The sequence below is a fragment of the Nyctereutes procyonoides genome, unplaced genomic scaffold (assembly GCF_905146905.1).
Source record: "Nyctereutes procyonoides isolate TBG_1078 unplaced genomic scaffold, NYPRO_anot_genome, whole genome shotgun sequence".
In the NCBI taxonomy this organism is placed as follows: domain Eukaryota; kingdom Metazoa; phylum Chordata; class Mammalia; order Carnivora; family Canidae; genus Nyctereutes; species Nyctereutes procyonoides.
In genome coordinates, this window is record NW_026575034.1 from 17,955,001 (window position 1) to 17,974,354 (window position 19,354).

Sequence of the window (19,354 nt, forward strand, 5' to 3'; positions counted from 1 at the left end):
GCCACCCAGGCACTTCTGGCTCAACAGCTCCTACATGAGCTACTGGATTATTTGCCACTCGCTGAAAAGCCCAACTCGTCTCTTGCATCTAGGCCTCTATACATTATTCACACCATCTAGAACTCTTCCTCCTGTCTTAGCTAAATTCTTCCAGTCAGATTCTACCAGAAAATTTTATCTGAACTTCCTAAATTGGGTCAGAATGCCTTAGATGTATTTCCCACAATACTGTCTATATATAACACTTATTACAGTATACTTTAATTACCTGTTCTTCTCTAGAGTGGAAGTAGTGTTATCTACAGTAACAAACTACTAGAACAAAATCTCTAAGGAGGATGCCCCTGAAAGTAAGATAAGAAAGTGTGGGTCATACCTAGGAAGGAATGCATATAAGATGTAATATAACATACTTAAGAATGAGGACTCTGGATCCAGACAACCGCTTCAAAATCTCACTGTACCACATATTATCTATGTGACCAGAGGCAAGTTACTTAACAGCTCTGTGCCAGTTTCCCTATCTGTAAATGGAGGGTACTTAACAGAGCTGTTAGATTGCTTAGAACAATAAATTGCTTAGAACACCAACTGGCATTACTACTAATTAGTAATTTTAAGCTAAATGAAAATAGATTTATAGCTCTATATCTCTATCTATTGACTGTTTTCTCCTGTTGCTGTAAAAAGGGTACTGAAGAGAAGAAAGCAAGTAAAAATAGGCTTTGGAGATAATTATTTCTTTACGTTAAATCTTTACTGAGGGGGGCCTGGCTAGTGCAGTTGGTTGGGTGTCCACCTCACGTCATGATCTCAGGGTTGTGAGATAGAGCCCTCCCCTGTCAGGCTCTATGCTCAGTACAGGGTTTGCTTGGGCTTCTCTCTCCTGCTCCCTCTGCCCCTGCCCCCTGTACTCTCTCTTCTCTAAAATAAATAAATAAATAAATCTTTAAAAATGTCTTTACTGACACATAATCCACAAACCACAATATTTACCCATTTAAGGTCTATAATTCAATGGCTCTAGTATATTCAAAGTTGTACAAACATCACCACCACCTTCATTCAGAATATTTTTATCATCTCCTGAAAGAAAATTTTCTCTCTCCCCTCCCAAAGTCCTAAGCAACCACTAAGCAACCTTCTATCTCTACAGATCTTTTTCTGCATTTCATATAAATGGAATTATACAGTATGTGGTCTTTTGTGACTGGCTTTATTCACTTAAAGTATTTTCAAGCTTCATCCATGTTGTAGTATTTATCAGTATTTCATTCCTTTTTATTGCTGAATAACAGTCCATTATATGAATGTACCACATTATTTATCCAGTCGTCTGAGTTGTCTGTATCTAGATATTTGAGCCATTTTCCGCTTTTTGGCCATCATGAATAATATACTACAAACAATAGTGTTCAAGTTTTTGTGTGGACATGTGTTTCACTTCTCTTGGGGATATGTATTTATACATGTAATTCCTGGGTCATATAGTAACTCTGTGTTTAAATTTTGAGGAACTGTCAAATTTTTCCAAAGCAACTGCACCATCTTACATTCCCAGTAGCAATGTATGAGGTTCCAACTTCTCAATTCCTAGTCTTAGCTAACAGTTTATCAGTCTTTGATAATAGCCGTTCTTCTGGTATGAAGCGATATCTCATTGTGGTTTTGATTTGCATTTCCCTGATGGCTGATAATATTGACCATATTTTCATGTGCTTACTGACCTTTGTTATATCCTCTCTGGAGAAATATCTACTCAGATCCTTTGTCTATTTTTGTCGTTGATAAAAATTTTTTAGGGATCCCTGGGTGGCGCAGCGGTTTGGCGCCTGCCTTTGGCCCAGGGCGCGATCCTGGAGACCCAGGATCGAATCCCACGTCGGGCTCCCGATGCATGGAGCCTGCTTCTCCCTCTGCCTGTGTCTCTGCCTCTCTTTCTCATTCTGTATGACTATCATAAATAATAATTAAAAAAAAAAAAAGAAAAAACTTAAAAAAAAAATTTTTTTTTTAATTTTTTTTAAATTTTAAATAGGCTCCATGCCCAATGTGGAGCTTGAACTCAAGATCTCAAGATGAAGAGTTGCATGCTCTACCAATTGAGCCAGCAGGTGCCCCTCCTTTGTCTATTTTTTAAAATGGGTTGTCTTTTGGGGCGCCTGTGTGGCTCAGTCTGTTAAGCATCTGCCTTCTGCTCAGGCCATGATCCCAGGGTCCTGGGATCAAGTCCCACATCAGGCTCCCTGCTCACGGAGAGTCTGCTTCTCCCTCTGCCTCTGCCCCTTCTTGTGCTCTCATTCTCTCTCTGTCAAATAAATAAATAAAATCTCTCTTTTTTAAAAAATAAAATAAATAAAATAAAATGGGTTGTCTTTTTATTGTTGAATTGTAAGAGTTCTCTATATATTCCAGATATTAATCCTTTATTAGATACAGGATTTGCCAAAAAAAAAAAAAAAGATAAAGGATTTGCAAATATTTTCTACCATTCTATGGGTTGTCCTCCTATTTAGCCTCAAGGAATATAGTTTCAACAAGGTTATAAAATAAGAGATGCCCACCTTGAATCTTCAGATTTTCAGGGTTTTTTTTTCTTTAAAGATTTTATTTATTTATTCATGAGAGATAGAGAGAAGAGAGAGAGAGAGAGAGAGAGAGAGAGAGAGAGAGGGGGGGGGGGGGGGAGTGGCACAGGCACAAGCAGAGGGAGAAACAGGCCCCATTCCATGGAGGAAGCCTGATGTGGGACTCGATCCCAGGTCTCCAGGACCACACCCTGGGCCGAAGTCGGCACTAAACCGCTGAGCCACTCAGGCTGCCCCGGATTTTTAGTTTTGAGGGATATCCCTACTCTTGGTATACTTCATTTTCAAACCACCTTTTCAATCTGGAAAACAAACTCTATTTTAAATTCAATGCATATTATGGAAGCTTTTAAATCTTTATTAGTAATTAGCGTCCTTTTATCAAACTAAATATACCTTGAATCCAAATATAACAACTAAAAGTGGTATTTTATTAAAATGCATTTTTTAAAAAAGATTTTTATTTATTTGACAGAGAGAAACGGTGTATGAGCCAAGGGGAGAGGCAGAGGAAGAAGCAGACTCCCACCGAGCAGAGAGCCCGATACAGGGCTCAATCCAGGAACCCCGTAATCACGAACGGAGCCAAAGTTGGATGTTTAAGGGACTGAGCCACCCAGGCACCCCTATAAATGCATTTTTAAGTGCAATCCTTAGTTTTATTCACTCAGTGAGAATAAGACTGCTTAAACTCAAAATTTCAATCTAAGTAATAGAGGCCAATAGCAGGTTTATGTACCCAATATACTGAATAACCAAAAGAAATAGAAAGACAATCATGATTCACACAAGATTAGTTCAGAGGATAACCAGGTTTTTAAAATACTTGTAGTATGCTTCAGTTAAATAGCTCTATCAGCACTAAAGAACAGTATAATATGTTTCAAGTTGAATCACTAGTTGTAAAAGAGGGAACTTACAGTATATGTGCACTATGTACATCCTTTCTGCCAAAAACAACTCTATTTCCATTGAACACAGAAGTAGAAAGGTAAGAAAATTTTATATATTTTTAGATTAGTCTCATATTATCTATTAAAACCTGGGAGTGGAAAATTGAGCACAATTCTCAGTACACTAGGGCTGAGGAAAAATAGCCTATCAGTTGTAGCTTACTGGAGCTGCTTAGATATACTACACATCTATTTTAGGGGACACCTAATGACTCAGTCAGTCAAGCATCTGCCTTCAGCTCAGGTGATGATCCCAGGATCCTGGAATGGAGCTCTGTGTTGGGTTCCCTGCTCAGCACGGGTCCTGCTTCTTCTCCCTTCTTGTGCTCTCTCCCTATCTCTGTTGCTATCTCTGTCTCTCTCAAATAAATAAAATCTTGAAAAAATCTATTTTAGAACTCTTCCATTTGCTTCTGTAAAAAATAAAATGCCAACTTAAGGAAACTACACATTTGTTCTCACAAAATAATTATGTTCTATTTCAATCTCTTTTGTTTAAAAGTAATTTAAAGCAAATCAGCAGGGGATCCCTGGGTGGCTCAGAGTTTTGGCGCCCGCCTTTGGCCCAGGGCGCTATCCTGGAGTCCCAGGACTGAGTCGCGGGTTGGGCTCCTGGCATGGAGCTTGCTTCTCCCTCTGCCTGTGTCTCTGCCTCTGTGTGTGTGTGTGTGTGTGTGTGTCTATCATAAATCAATCAATCAATAAATCAATAAATCTTTAAAAAAAAAAAAAGCAAATCAGCAGCAACCACCACCACTGTTAACTTATGTTAAAAAAGTAGAAATATGGGGATCCCTGGGTGACTCAGTGGTTTAGCGCCTGCCTTCAGCGCAGGGCGTGATCCTGGAGTCCCGGGATCTAGTCCCACATCAGGCTCCTTGTATGGAGCCTGCTTCTCCCTCTGCCTGTGTCTCTCATGAATAAATAAAATCTTAAAAAATATATATAGAGAGAAATATAAGTACATCTTGTAAGAAAGGATTGGTCTTTTTTTTTTTATTTTTAAGATTTTGTTTAACAGAGAGAGAAAAAGAGCGATCAAGCACACAAGCACAAGCAGGGGGAGGGAGGGAGACAGGCAGGATCCATGATGCACAGAGCCCAATGTGGGCTTGGATCATGACCTGAGCCGAAATCAAGAGTCAGACATTTAACCGACTGAGCCACCCAGGTACCCCTTAACTCATTCTTAAATTCACAACATGGCAATTGCCAACTCTGACTTTTATACTTCAAAACCTTTCTTTTCCATCTCCTTATACATTAACTATTGCAATAACCTCTTTACCACTCTCTTTGCTCCAATCTCATCTTTCCAGTCTAATGACACTGCCAACTATCTTATATTGTTTTTATACCCATTAAAATTTTCATTGCATACATACTGTAATATAAATTTAAAAGTTAAGAAAAATAATTTCCATAGGTTAACAAATCAAATCTTTTCATTTTTCCTGGTTTTCTACTCTAACTTTGGCTATCCATATATATACATAATTTTTACAGCATTATAATATAGATAACGTTTTGTATTGTTCTTTCATTCCTATAAAGTATTATGAGTTGCCAAATAATCTTCACAACGATTACTTTTATTTATTTTTTTTTAAGATTTTATTTATTTATTCATGAGAGACACAGAGAGAGAGAGAGAGAGAGAGAGAGAGGAACAGACACAGACAGAGGGAGAAGCAGGCTCCATGCAGGGAGCCCGATATGGGACTTGATCCCGGGACTCCAGGATCAGGCCCTGGGCTGAAGGCAGTGCTAAACCGCTGGGCCACCGGGGCTGCCCGCTATCAATATTTTAAACACAAATCTTCAACGAAGTAATTCTTGGGACTTATTAGACACTCTCTTAAGTGTGCAAAGTTCATTGTATTATTTATTTATAACAGCAAAAAATAATCAACAATCTAAAAGTGCACCCAAAAGAATAGATTACAGGACATCCATATATGAAACATGCAGACATGAAAAAGAATGGGACAGATATGAAATGGTAGGAAATATATTCAAGATATATTGCAAGTGGGAGAAAAAGCAAATTGCAGAAGAGTATATATAACTGTATTCATGTTTTTAAAAATGTATTTAAGGGGATGCCTGGGTGGCTCAGCGGTTAAATGTCTGCAGTAGGCTCAGGGTGTGAACCTGGAGTCCTGGGATGGAGTCCCACATTGGGCTCCCTGCATGGAGCCTGCCTCTGTCTTTCTGTGTCTCTCATGAATAAATAAATAAAATCTCAAAAAAAAAATAGGATTTAAGTACCTGCATAAGCCAGTATTTACATTTAAAAACTCAAATGGAAAAAAAAAAAAAACCCTCAAATGGCTACCTCCCACAAAGGATTAGGAGATGGGGGTGGAGTGGAGAAAGGACTTTTAATGTTTACTGTATACATTCTATAAATTAAGGTTGTTTTTTTTTTTTTAACCATGTATGACTTTCATGATTTAAAAAAATAAAACTACTGGGGTGCCTGGGTGGCTCGGTTGGTTGGATCTGCCTTCAGCTCAGGTTGTGATTCTGAGGTCCTGGGATTGAGACCCAGGTCAGGCTCCCTGCAAGCCTGGATCTCCCTCCTCCCAGCTCGTGTTCTCTGTCACTCTTTCTCTCAAATAAATAAAATCTTAAAAAAAAAAAAAAAACTATAAACAGAAGCATTAACATAGTAAGGAGCACCTAACGTTGCCTCAGGGATGCAAAGATGATGATATGTAAATTTGGGCATAAAATGATAAGTAAATATTTCCCAGGGGTAGGAGTAGTAGAAAGGGCAGTCCAGCCATAGGGAACAGCTTTTAATTGTCACTGGCTCTTCTGTGGTGACTCTGTCCCTTAGTAGCGAGATCTGTCATCATTTGAATCTTACAGTATTTGCTATTTGGCTTGTAGCTTAGGTCACCATGAATTACTAATCGGATTTTTATCATAGGTTTCATCTGTATATGGCTTAATAATTTGCTGGTATGGTCTGCATTTAAATGCTGTTCAGTTCCTGAGCAATTAAGCTGCTGCTGAGCTTTTGTTTCCTCTTTTGAAAAAAAAAAAAAAAAAAAAGGGAGAATACCTACTTGATAGGGCCATTGTAAGAAGTGAAATTATGCAATATAAAGCCCTTACCACTCAAGATGTCCTAAAAAACCTGCCAGTTTTCTTTCTGTAGGTGTGGAAATGGAGATTCAGGAACCTTGTTTGTAGCTGAAAGGCTTGATTACTGATATCTACTGCTCTTCTCTCCTCTTACCTCTTTATTTTTTTTTAAGTTTTTATTTATTTATGATAGTCACACAGATAGAGAGAGAGAGACAGAGACACAGGCAGAGGGAGAAGCAGGCTCCATGCACCGGGAGCCTGACATGGGATTCGATCCCGGGTCTCCAGGATCGCGCCCTGGGCCAAAGGCAGGCGCCAAACCGCTGCGCCACCCAGGGATCCCTCCTCTTACCTCTTTAAATCCTACGTCCAGTCTGCCCAATTAGACTATAAACCTTCAAAGGTAGGTATTGTGTTCTATGGGTCTTTAAAATTTTGACACCTAAGATTATATACTCAGTAAGTATCTAATGAGTTTGATATAACTCATGTTGCATGCTTTACAAATGTCCTCCATTGTATACATCCAGCCATGTTGTCCTTCCTGCTTTAGCACATACTATTCCATGTCACTTACCTAAAATATCCCTTCCACCACCATCCCCTATTCTTTACCACAGAACTTTATCTCCTTCAAAGTACTTATCAGAATTTCTAAGTGAACTCTAAGTTCCATCATGGCTGGACCCCCATCTGTGTTGTTCACCCCTGAATTCTCAGTGCCTACAAGAATGTCTGCCACATGTATACACTAAATATTTGCTGAAAAATGAATATAGTTCAGATAAAGACATGGATAATTAACTGCCTAAGAGAGGACTAATGACTATGTCTTCTTTTATTCTAATGCTCTTTTCTTTTTTTTTTAAATTTTTTTTATTTATTTATGATAGTCACAGAGAGAGAGGCAGAGACACAGGCAGAGGGAGAAGCAGGCTCCATGCACCTGAAGCCCGACGTGGGATTCGATCCCGGGTCTCCAGGATCGCGCCCCGGGGCAAGGGCAGGTGCCAAACCGCTGCGCCACCCAGGGATCCCGTCTAATGCTCTTTTCATCATGCCTCAACCTTTTATATGTTCCTTGCACTGTGTGTATATAGCATACATAAAGTGTCATTCATTTAAATGATTCCAACTTCTTGTGACCATTACATCTGCACTACAAAAAAAAAAAAATCTCTATTTTTCAACACAAGGCCAAAGGCATTCGTCATTATTTAACAATACACATAAATAACACAATAACATCCCTTGCTATGCTGTATTAAGTACAGTACTCAAAATATTTTATCTTTCTAGGAACTACAGACATATTATATTTTAGAAGGTAAAGAAGTAGGAATGTGGTATGTTACTGAATAACCGAGGCAAGAGACTAGGCTTGAGCCAAACACTGGGTCAAGTCCTACCTTTGCTGTAAAATAAGTGGTAAGTTACTCCAAACTTCAGTTGACTCACCTGTAAAATAGGGATAACTCTAGTACTTACTTAGGTTCACATCAAATATAATAATTTTATGTATATATGTAAATCACTCAACAAGTCATTTAACTCAGTGCCCAGCTGTAATTAAGTACTAAGGGGCATTTTAAGTACAAAAAAAAAAATGTAGTTTGTGGTTAAATGCCTATGTCTACACATTAATGGACAAGTTATTTCCACAGGGTGCAGAGTTCCCACTGCAGCATAGTTTTAATATATTTCATGAGATGATAGTTGATGATGGGATTTTGAAAGTTTATTTATAACCTCCGCATCCAATGTGGGGCTCAAACTCACCACCCCAAGGTCAAAAGTCACATGCTCTACTGACTGAGCCAGCCAGGCATCCCTGCAGCATAGTTTTATTTATGTATTTATTACTCTTTAATTTTTTAAAAAGATTTAATTTATTTGTTCATAAGAGGCAGAGACATAGGCAGAGGCGGAAGCAGGCTCCCTGCAGGGAGCTCTGGATGCAGAACTCAAACCCCAGGCCCAGATCCCCAGGCCCAGGGATCATGCCCTGAGAGGAAGGCAGATGCTCAATCGCTGAGCGACCCAGGCATCCCTGCAGCAGTTTTAAATTTGGATTAGATTTATGGGAAAGTGTGGACAAAAGTGTATCATTGTTTTCAATTTTTTTTTCTTTAAGGATTCAGTCTAAATCCATCTTAAAAACAAAATCATTTTGATTGACATACAATAAAGTTTGGGGGGGTGCCTGGGTGGCTCAGCTGAGCATTTACCTTCTGCTCAGGTCATGATCCCAGGGTCCTGGGATCCAGCCACACATCCAGCTCTCTGCTCAGTGGGGAGCCGGCTTCTCCCTTTCCCTCTGCCTGCCAGTCCCTCTGCTTATGCTCCCCCCACCCCACCCCACCCCGTCTCTCTGTTAAATAAATAAATAAACATAAATAAAGTTTAAAACACTCTCCTATAAAGGTCATCCCTTAAAATGAATGCAAACTAAGCACAGAATGAAGTAATGACACAATACAACTCTTTAAGAAATTTATGTCCTGAAATCAAGCCAGAAGCAAAAAGACTCAGAACTAGGTAAAACCTCAGATTTAAAAGAAAAAGAAATCTGGATAAAAACTTGAATATAAGGTAATCACAAAAACCTCAGGACTCAGAAAGTTCTCCCTAGATGATAATAAATGGCATATGCAACATAAATAATAATAACTAAAGTAATGGTGGAGGCATAATTCCCTAATCCAGGTAGGTCATCATCATTCCCTGAAGAACATGATGAATGCTTATTCCACTGCAATACCCAACTTGCAGCAACGGGTTATAGACATTTTACAAATCATCTATTTGATAAAGACTTTTGCATACAGAAGTCTTACAACTCGATAATAGACAATCCAATTTCAAAATGGGGAAAAGATCCAAATAGACATTTCTCCAAAGAAGGTATACACATGGCCAATAAATACACGAAAAACATGCTTAATTAACACCATTAGCCATTGGGAAATGCAAATCAAAATCACAAGAGATATCACTTCATACCAACTAGGATGGTAACCATCAGAAAGACTGATAATAACAAGTGTTGCCAAGGATATGAGAACTCTCACACACTGCCGAGAGGAATGCAAAATGGTGCAGCCACTTTGGAAAAGTTCTACAGTTCTTCAAAAGGTTGAGCATAGAGTTATCATAATAACCAAGAAATTCTACTCCTAGGTATATATGTATATATCTCAGAGAAAAGAAAATATACGCCCACACAAAAACTTGTACACAAATGTTCACAGCATTATATAAAATAGACAAAAAGTGAAACACCAAATGTCCATCAACAGATGAATGTTTAAATAAAACTTAGGTCCATACAATGAAATATTATCTGGCAATAAAAAGAAATGAGGTACTGACACCAGCTATAATATTAATGGACTTTCAAATATTACGCTGTGAAAAAAGCCAGTCACAAAAGTTCACATACTGTGTGATTCTGTTTACGTGAAATGTTCAGAATAGGCAAATCCGCAGAGTAGTGGTTGGGGAAGGGGGCAGGTTTAAGGCTAAACGGAGAGTAACAACTGGTACAGTTTTTCTTTTTGGGATGAACATGTTTTAAAATGGATTGTGGTGATGGAGGCACAATTGAATTTATCCAACTACCTAATTACACACTTCAAATGGCTGAATTGTAAGGTATGTAAATTATATCAATAAAGGTATTACTTTAAAAAAAATAAAAGGGTGTTATGGAAAAAACAGCCACTCAATTATTTGTAAAATGCCAAATAATTATTTTCTGTAGTCAAAATACACCTGGATAAAATTCGGCATTGTATTATTTAGTGATCTCCTCACTTGTTTTCTTACTAAACACTTTAACAATGAAACTAGGCATTCAGTAAGACCAAACATTAAATACCACACAGATTTTTTTACTCAGCAAGACATGTATTTTCTAGTAACTCAGGAAAAAGGCAACCTTGACTGAATCTCCAATTTTTCATCACACCCCCTCCTTGATTATACCAGCTGATTAGACACTTCCAAAGCAATGGCTGAAGTTGATTTTAAACAAATAATGGGTTTAGCAATGATACACTTCCTATTTTTTGCTTAACTTCGTTAATGCGGGGAGGGGGGGCATAAAATGTTTTAAAAATCAACAGGAGAGGGAATAAAATTTGGTTCACGTTCCACAAGAATACAGCACAAAGCAAGTGAAAGATTGGTTAACTTTGGCCAAAACCGAGGGAAAAGGGCAATGATAAAACTGACAATTTCTAATATTTGATGTTAGGCCTCAGCAACCTATAAATAATAATAAAAAAAGTGAAACAAGGAATTCGTGCATGATAATAGGTGGGAGGAAATTCTGGGTGCGATCTGCAGACGGGATGCCGAGCGGGCCCCGGGCCAGTCCTGCCGCGGCCGCCGGGCTGGGGCCTGGTGCGCACCGTGGCCCGGCGTCCCAGCCGGAGGAGCTTTGCCTCGGCGGCGTCAGGGGACTCGCCTCGCGCGGAGGTCAAGCCGCGAAGCGCCGCCAGGCTCCCGAGGGCTCCACCCTCCCCTCCTTCACTCCCTCCCCACGGCGGTCCCCTGAGGGGAACAGGCGGGGCGCAAAGCGCAGAGACAAGGGGGGGGGGGTGCGTCCTCAGCGAGAAAAGCTCCGCCGCCCCAGAGTGGCGGCCGCGGGTTATTAATAAACTCCGCTTCTGCCCAGGCGCCGCTACCGAGGCCGGCCGTGGGATCGGCAGGGCCTGCGGCGAAGGCTGAGCAGCCGGAGCCAGAGCCCGGGCCCGAGCGGGCCCGCGCCGCCGCGCTGAGGGCGGCGGCCGGGCGGAGAATAATGCACACTGGGTAAAAACACATTTATATACGAACCTCCGAGAAAATTTTCCAACAATTCCTTCGTCCGACCACCATGCACCAGGACAGGAAACAGCCGCCCGGCCCCCAGGCCCCGCAACCCGCATAGCTAGTCTGAGGTCCGCCCCCATCCTCCATTGGGCGGTCCTTACGCCACTCACGAGACGCTCCTTGCTTGCCATTGGCTCAAATTTTGGCGACGCGAAAGGAGACCGCCTCGTTCACGCCCCCTTTTCGTGACGTTGGCCTCGTCCGGCCTGGCATCCCGCGCCTGAATGGCTTGTGCAAGGTGCGGAATCAAAGCGTCTGTGTCTGACTGGTTGGCAGGACCGCTCGTCCTAGACTGTTACCGCCTCGCTGACAAGTGATTTATGCCGATTCTGGGGCCCCAGCGGGAGACGCCATTTTGTAGCGAGGGAGGGAGGCTGGTCCTTGTGACTAGCCGGGAGGGAGAAGGGGTGACAGGCGCCATTTTCCCCACAGGGGCTAGGAGGTGGCCTTGGCTCTCCCGGTGGGCTTCCCGGAGCGCGGTCGGGAGACTGGTTGAGCTTTGCCTAGCGATTGATGAGTGTCGCCCCGTTGGGAGGAAGGTGGTAGGGGGCGCTAGGACAGAAAAAGACGCCTGACCGCTCCCTGGGGGCTCTCGGTTCCGGCTGAGGCCTTTGATTTGGGGAGAGGGCTCTGCCCTCCCAAGAGCTGCTGTATGCTGGTCCCTGGCTGCCAAGCCTGCTCGCGCTTTTCAAGTCGCCGGGGCATCATTTGTTGGGGGGAGTGGGCTTCCTGCTCCTGCCGAAACTCCCGACGGAGCGTGGCGACTGGGTGGTCGTCTTCGACTTTGCTGGGAGCCGCTGCGGATGCCTCTGCGCTTTCATGTTGCTTAGGCTCTAAGTTTGAAGTCGGCTGTAAGGGTGTCGCTACCTTCGTTTTTACTTTCCCTTTTCTTTGTGTTGCGAATTGAAGGTTAGGAGGGCAGGAAGAGGATTGACTTGGGCTCCCCAGAACTATTAAGAATGGCTACGATTCAGTGGTGAAGTTCAGGTAATAGTTTCTCGTAGCTCTCAGACTTTTTCCAAACTACTGGAAATAACGAGTTTTTTCAAGCATGTTAAGTGTTCATTTGCTTTGACAACGAGGCTGAGGAAAGGTGAGATAGTGTGGAGACAGGATTTGTTCGGTCGGGTATTCCAGGTGTAGAATCAAGGAGTTAGAAGAGAATGAGGTGGCTGGTCGCTTCAACACGTTGGCGACCTGCTTACGGTAACTGGAGAGCTGGACATTTGACTTGGTGACTTGCATTTCAGGTGATTACGGGATTGCCGGAAGATGAAAGCAAAAGGATGTTAAAGATAGCCAGCCTACTGAGTCTAGTTTGAGATGAAAGTAGTTACTGTTTCTTAGGCCCTTATAAAGATGGGGAAAAAATGTGACACAAAGCTGGATTAGGTGACTTGAGGCTTGAGGAATTGGCTTACAAAACGGATATGTACCCAGTGGATATTCTCTTTGTCACAGAGTATTGCTTAAATGAAAAACAAGGTGTTTTATATTTTCAGTACCTTCCAGATGTTCTTTTGCATTTTATAAACAAATGTCATTAATCAAAATAGTTTTACGTGGGGTGCCTGGGTGGATCAGTGGTTTGGTGCCTGCCTTTGGCCCAGGGCATGATCTGGAGACCTGGGATCGAGTCCCACATCAAGCTCCCTGCATGGAGCCTGCTTCTCCCTCTGCCTGTGTCTCTGCCTCTCTCCGTCTCTCATGAATAAATAGATAAAATCTTAAAAAACAAAAGAAACTTTTACGTACCTCAGCCAGTTATAACGAGTCCCAGGTCTTTAGTCTATCATTAAGGATTGAGTACAAAATCTCAATTTTAAAATCCCCTTGTAGTTATAGGATGCAATTACAAGATATCTTTGTATTCCTAGAATCTTCTGAGTGGTTGTAAAAACTGAGTGGTAGTGGATAGGGTGCTTTAAGTCTAATGATTCAGAGAGAAACCTTAATTCTGATTTTGTCACAGGTAGTGAAACTTCGTGTTAACAGTATTTACCAGACTGTTGAACGGAGTTCAAGTGTACATAGTTCTTCAGGGCCATTCATAATCTTCAGATTTTCCCCAAATCACTCCCTGTCTCATATCTTAGTACATTTTGTCAAACAAATGGCTTGTTGAAAATCCTTTCAATCAGTGCTAGTCCAGGCTCTTAAATAAAGCTGGCCCATTTCCTCAATTTTCTAAGTAGGCTAACATTTCTAAACAAATGCTTTAAAAACTGCTCCCATCATATGTTTTTTAACATTCTTTCGGTAACAACACTTTGTAGAGAATGGATCATTTTGGCATATTTGTACAATGACACGACCACTATATGCTCAGGAAAAAGACACAACATTGTTTCTGGGAGAAGATGTTTTAGGTCACTTAGTTCGGTAATTTGAATGTTTTCATCGTGAATTTGTAAATATTTTTTAACACTAAAGAATTATTATTATTTTTTTTAGAGTTTACTTATTTACAAGAGACACAGGCAAAGGGAGAACCAGGTTCCTATGGGGAGCCCAATGTGGGACCCAATCTCCGGACCCGGGATCATGCCCTGAGCTGAAGGCAGACGCTCAACCAAACTAAACAATTTAAAACCAAACTAGTAGCTTGTTCTCCATTAAGTTAAATGTTAGCCTGTCTCTTAATTCTCACTTTAATGGTATACAGCAGTGGTTCTTAAGCACCTTGATAATTCCTTTGAGATTCAGATGAAAGCTATGAGAGATGTACTACAGGTTTGAAGTTCTAGAGCACCTGGGTGGCTTAGTTGGTTAAGCTTCCAATCTTGGTTTCAGTTTTGGTCATGATCTCAGGGCCCTGAGATCCAGTCCCACCTTGGGCTCTGTTCAGCAGGGAGTCTGCTCAAGATTCTCTCTCCCAGGCGGCCCCGGTGGTGCAGCCGCTTAACGCCACCTGCAGCCTGAGGTGTGATCCTGGAGACCTGGAATCGAGTCCCATGTCGAGCTCCCTGCATGGAGCCTGATTCTCCCTCTGCCTGTGTCTGTCTCTCATGAATAAATAAATAAAATCTTAAAAAAAAAATTTCTCCCTCTGCTCTCTCCTCTCATGCTTACACTCTAATAAACATTATTATTTTTAAAGATTTTATTTATTCATGAGAGACAAAGAGAGAGGCAGAGACACAAGCCGAGGGATAAGCAGGCTGCAGGGAGCCCGACGCAGGACTCTATTCCAGACTCCAGGATTACACCCTGGGCCGAAGGCAGGCACTAAATTGCTGAGCCACCCAGGGATCCCTAGTAAATATTTTAAAAAAGAAAAAGCTTGAAGTTCCATAGAGCTCAGGGACCCAGAGTTAAGTCCTTGTTTGTAATAAACTCATTAGGTTAACTTCATTCAGCTTCCACACTAATCAAGGTTCAATTAGAACATACTTTAGGCAGTATATGACTAGGCTATTTAAACATCCCAATATCAGTTCTTGGTATATATGCTGATGACAGCCTAGGTATCCTACAACTGGTAATATTGTTCGTGGCTAATTGTATGAGTTCCTGTACTTCAAAAACTAAACTTATAATAATGCCAATATGAATGCAGTTTTTCTTTTTTTTTTACTATATCCTTCGACCAATTTGTTAACTCCACATTTGAATAAAATCACTCCAATAGCTTCAAAGTTTACCTGTTGTGGTTAATGTATGTTTATTTTAGTTGCAAACTAAAAGGAAAATATACTCTCAATGTATAAAATATTATAAATCTTCTAAAGCCCCTTAAGAGAAGGGAGAAGAAATGTGTGGGAAATATCAGAAAGGGAGACAGAACATAAAGACTTCTAACTCTGGGAAATGAACTAGGGGTGGTGGAAGGGGAGGAGGGCGGGGGGTGGGGGTGAATGGGTGACGGGCACGGAGGGGGACACTTGACGGGATGAGCACTGGGTGTTATTCTGTATGTTGGTAAATTGAACACCAATAAAAAGTAATTTATTAAAAAAAAAAAAAAAAGAACATAAAGACTCCTAACTCTGGGAAACGAACTAGGGGTGGTGGAAGGGGAGGAGGGTGGGGGGTGGGGGTGAATGGGTGACGGGCACTGAGGGGGGCACTTGACGGGATGAGCACTGGGTGTTATTCTGTATGTTGGTAAATTGAACACCAATAAAAAATAAATTTATTATAAAAAAATAATAAAGCCTTGAATTAAAAAAAAAGCCCCTTAAGATTCCAAGTGTCTCTGACACTGGCTACCTTGACAACATTCTAGCTATCATTTTGGTTTCTAATTACACTTTAGAGCATTACAGAAGGAAAACCAGTTTCATTAATATGCATAGTAAATCTGCAGCATTTCAGCAGAGTAAGTAGTGAGTAGTCCAAGAATGGAACCACAGATTTTAACATGATTTTACTTTTCTGGGAGAATAACCTTTTTAAATTTTTTAAGATTTGATTTTAGAGAGTGAGTGCACACACAAGCAGGGGTAGGGGAGGGGGAGGAATAAGCAGAATTCCATGCAGAACCTGGTTTGAACCTGATTCAGGGCTTGATATTAGGGCCTGAAATCATGACCTTGAGTCAAAACCAAGAGTCAGATGCTCAACTGACTGAGCCACCTGGCACCCCTGGTAAACAATCTTGAGACAAAATGGCAATTTTTTGTAAGATTTATTATATTATTTTTTTGTTGTTAAAGATTTTATTTATTCGTGAGAGACAGAGGCAGAGAGGAGAGAGAAGCAGGCTCCACGCAGGGAGCCTGACGTGGGACTCGATTCCCGGTCTCCAGGATCAGGCTCTGGGCTGAAGGCGGCACTAAACCGCTGAGCCACCCAGGCTGCCCCTAAAGATTTATTTTTGAGAGTGAATGAGCGTGCATACACAAGCCTGAGGGAGGGGCACATGGAGAGGGAGAGAATTCCAAGACAATTCCCCAATGAGTGTGGAGCCTGACAGGAGGCTCAATCTCAGGAGTTTGAGATCATGACCTGAGCCAAAAGAGGGAGAAGCAGGCTCCACACGGAGCCCAACTTGGGACTCGATTCTGGGTCTCCAGGATCAGGCCCTGGGCTGAAGGTGGCGCTAAACTGGTGAGCCACCCAGGCTGCTCAGATTGGTACTATTCTATAGAAAAACACCCAGTGTTGTAATTCTGAGAAAAAAAAAAGTTTGGCTGTCTTAAATTCCTAATACTATGTGTTCTATTAAAAGATACAACAGAGGAGCCACATTTACAGGAAAACAAGAATTTTAAGGACCATCCCCCAAAACTTTGGCACCAACTACAGCTAATAGGGCTGTTTGATAGGGTGATGGATTTAAAATATGAACAGGGCATCTGGCTGGCTCAGTTGGTGGAGTATGTGAGTCTTGATCTTGGGGTAATGTGTTCAAAACCCATGTTGGGCCTAGAGTTACTTAACAATAAACAAATGAACTAGTAGCAAAACGAAATATGGGGAGATACAATCTCAAACTATTTCCTCCCAATCACTAGACTACTTACAACTAAATAATCATGAATAAAACTTTTTTTATGAATAAAACTTTTAAATTTAGAAACATTTCATGTTATCTTTAGAGAACTTTAACCAAATTTGAGACTTAACAAACTGAAAATTGAGATTCATATAAAATTCACCATTTTTGTGTTTACTTTAATAGCTTTTAGAATATTCAAATGGCTGTACAAACCATCACCACTATCTAACCTAAAACATCATCCCCAGAAGAAATCCTGTACCACCCATTAGCAGGAATTCTTCATTCCTTCTCCACCCAACACCACCACTTTGTCTCTGAACTTAATTCTAGATGTTACGTATGAATAGAAAGTTTTGTCTGACTTCTTTGACAATTTCAAGGCTCATTCACTTTTAAGATTTTATTTGTTCATGAGAGACAAAGACATAGGCAGAGGAAGGAGGCTCCACATGGGAAGCACAATATAGGACTTGATCCCAGGACTCCAGGATCATGACCAAAGGCAAAAGCAGATGCTCAACCACTGAGCCACCCAGGTGCCACAAGGCTCATCCACATTTTAACATTTAACAGTACTTTATTACTTTTTATTGCCTAATATCCAATGGACTGTACGGCTATACATTTTATCCACCCACCAATTAATGGTTATTTGGGTTGTTTCTTCTACCTTTTGGCTATAATGCTACTATGAACAATTGTGCATGTTTTTGTGCAGACGTTTCATTTCTTTTGGTTATGTGTATCTAGTAGAATTTCTGGATTACACTATTTTCAGTCTTCTAGGAACTGCCAAACTTTTCTATAAGCATTTTCATTTTTTTTTAATTTTTATTATTTTTTATTTTTTTATGATAGTCACAGAGAGAGAGAGAGAGGCAGAGACATAGGCAGAGGGAGAAGCAGGCTCCATGCACTGGGAGCCCGATGTGGGATTCAATCCCGGGTCTCCAGGATCGCGCCCTGGGCCAAAGGCAGGCGTCAAACCGCTGCGCCACCCAGGGATCCCAAGCATTTTCATTTTATCAGCAGTTTATGAGGGTTTCAATTTCTCCACATCCTCACCAAACTTGTAATGTTCATCTTAAGACATGTTAGTAGGTGTAAAATATTTCCTTGTGATTTCCCTACTGACTAGTGATGTTCAACATCTTTTCCTGATATTGGCCATCTATCTTTGGAGAAATTTCCCAGTAGGCTCTACACCCAACATGGGGCTTGAACTCATGACCCAAAAACTGTCACCTGCTCTACTGAGCCAGCCAGGCACCCCGAATCCTTTTTAAATTGGTGTCTTTGTTCTAAGAGTCCTCTATATACTCAGGATTTGCAGATATTTTCTCATAATCTCTGGGTTGTCTTTTCACTTGCTGGTAAAGTGTCCTTTGAAGCAGTTTAAAGGGACACCTGGATGGCTCGGCGGTTAAGCTTTTTTGGCTCAGGGTGTGATCCTGGGGTTGAGGCTCCTGAGGGGAGCCTGCCTCTACCTCTGCCTATGTATCTGCCTCCTCTGTGTCTCTCATGAATAAAAAATTCTTAAGAAAAATGAAGCAATTTAAAATTTTGATGAAGTTCAAATCACCTGTTTAATCTTTTGTTGCTTGTGTTTTGGCGTTAGATCCAACAACTGTTGCCTAATTTATAGTCCAAGATTTATGTCAATTTTTTTTATGTCAATATTTTTTAACAGTTCTGGGAGTTTAAGGGACGCCTGGGTGGCTCAGCGGTTGAGCATTTGCCTTTGGCTCAGGGTGTGATTCTCAAGTCCAGGATCAAGTCCCACATCGGGCTCATTGCAGGGAATCTGCTTCTCCCTCTGCCTAGGTCTCTGCCTCTCATGAATAAAATCCTTAAAAAAAATTTTTTTTTTGGAGTTTGAGACTTTTTTTTTAATTCATGAGAGACACACTGAGAGAGGCAGAGACACAGGCAGAAGGAGAAGCAGGCTCCACATGGGGAGCCTGACGTGGGACTCCATCCCAGGTTTCCAGGATTAGGCCCTGGGCTGAAGGTGGCACTAAACTGCTGAGCCACCTAGGCTGCTGCCCTGGAGTTTGAGATCTTCTATTTAAATCTTTGAACCACTTTGAGTTAATTTTTTGTGTGGTTTGAGTATAGATACCCAGCTGTCTCAGAACCACTGGTTGAAAAGATTATTCTAATACTGAATGGTCTTGGCATCATTGTCAAAAATCAATTGACCATAAACTTATGGATTTCTGGACTCTCAATTTTATTCCATCAGTTAGCATAAAATGTCTATCCTTACACAGTATCACTGTCACGATTACAAAATCATGTTTGCTTTCAAGCTTGTTTTGGCTAGTTTGAGTCCCTTGCATATCCAAATTGTTTCTCATTTCCTCAAAAAAAAAAAAGTTGTTTTTATA

At 41.1% G+C, this 19,354-nt stretch overlaps 1 protein-coding gene across 2 annotated transcripts in view; it reads right to left on the reverse strand.

Moving 5' to 3' along the window:
- The window catches only part of ZNF143 (zinc finger protein 143), a 59,686-nt gene extending 48,134 nt beyond the window's left edge, over positions 1–11,552 (reverse strand). For both annotated transcript variants that reach the window (XM_055318028.1, XM_055318027.1), the window contains exon 1: positions 11,483–11,552. The gene's annotated coding sequence lies outside the window, so the exon portion shown is untranslated. The remainder of the gene's footprint in view (positions 1–11,482) is intronic.
- Between the last annotated feature and the right edge of the window lie 7,802 nt (positions 11,553–19,354).